Source organism: Pteropus alecto, unplaced genomic scaffold, assembly GCF_000325575.1.
Source record: "Pteropus alecto unplaced genomic scaffold, ASM32557v1 scaffold95, whole genome shotgun sequence".
Taxonomy (NCBI): Eukaryota; Metazoa; Chordata; class Mammalia; order Chiroptera; family Pteropodidae; genus Pteropus; species Pteropus alecto.
Genome location: NW_006441071.1, coordinates 24,075,560 through 24,077,163, shown reverse-complemented (window position 1 = coordinate 24,077,163; position 1,604 = coordinate 24,075,560). Strand labels below are relative to the sequence as shown.

The 1,604-nt window shown below is 36.1% G+C and overlaps 1 pseudogene; it reads right to left on the bottom strand.

Annotated features, from left to right (window-relative positions):
* Positions 1-239: 239 nt before the first annotated feature.
* On the bottom strand, positions 240-355 carry LOC112485146 (annotated as a pseudogene).
* Positions 356-1,604: the final 1,249 nt, after the last annotated feature.

Here is a 1,604-nt window from a genome sequence, read left to right as displayed (position 1 = left end):
TTAATCTCTCCTAGCTTCAGTTTCTTTTGTGTAAAGTAGGCATAATACCACTCAGAGTTGTTGAGGGGATTGATGAAGGTAATAAATAGAAGAATATTTTTTATTATAAGTAATGAAAAAATATTTAATATACTTGATCTCATGCCATTTATTTTCCCATGTAACCTGCTTCTTGGCAATCATTGCAGCTATTTCGTGTTGTTTCTTTTTTTTTTTTTTTTATCATTTATTATTATTTATGCCTACGGCACCTGGTCTTATTAGGCGGTCTCCCATCCAAGTACTAACCATGCCTGACCCTGCTTAGCTTCCGAGATCAGACATCGGGCTTGTTCAGGGTGGCATGGCCATAGACCATGAACTGTAGCTCCACTGGGGTGTGAACCCAGGACTTTCTGCGTGTAAAGCAGACGTGCTAATCACGACACTATGGAACCACATCCAATTTTGCATTGCTTCTGACCTTTCCATTTCCAATACCAGCTAATAAGCAGGTTTCTCAGCTCAACCACAGCATTGCTATTCTTTCTGTTTCCAGCATAATATAAGGTAAATGACTGATTTTTCTCTTCTTAGCCCAATACACTAACGTGCAGAGAGAAAATCTGTTCATGTTGTTATGTTTTCAATCTAAATGATTTCCATTACCCAGATGAAACATTGCTGTGAGGGCATGAAAGGTTAACTCCTACCCCCTTACAAAGAGTTGGACACTAGTTTAAATTATTGAACAGGGATGGCTTTTAAGGGTCATCTAAACAGTAAGTTGTGAATTGTAGCCTCCTCGTCTGAGCCCAAAGGCTGACTGTCTTCTTAAAAGTGGTTAAGTGGAAGGTATTGATGAGAGCTCGAGTGAGATTTGACATCAGGCTTTAATTACAACTTGAAAGGCAAGGAAAATGGAAAACAAAGTCTAATTCAATTGAACAGTTGATCGCTAAGCAATAATCACACACACAAAAAAAGTATTTTTATTTCACTCAAGTGCTGCCCACATGGAAGGCTGGTATCAATTATTAGATTTATACTACTCTTAAGTTATTTTATTTGGACCAAGTGAGGGAGGCTTTATTCACCCTATTTGAAAATGTGTTTACGTGGACATATAGGCCTAGATTTCCTTAAAATGTAAAAAAGTGGGACTAAAGAAATTTCAGTATTATTTGGACCCTGCAGAGAACATTAATCTACAGTTCCTGGTCAGCACTATCTGTATTAGAAGTAGAGCACAAAACAGACAGGCACCGCCAATCAAAAGCTCATGTTTAGAAATATAGTACCTAAGGCCACAATTACCAAATACATTAAAAGTATATTGAAATATACTTAGCACATCAACATTTATGCAAAAGATGTGATCTTTTCAGTCTTTGTGTTTTATTCATTGAAAAACATAGGTATGGGTACCTTGTATGTTTCCAGTCTCTGCCATTCTTCTGCCAAACAACTTCTTATATCAAATACAGAAGAATTGTCTTAAAACAGTCACGTAATTCAAGAAATTTTGTAAGAGTGCGGCAAATTTACTATACCATATGATATTGCCGATATTAAATCAGTTTTTATGTACAAAATAGTAATGTCATATGGTTTTATCTAATAGA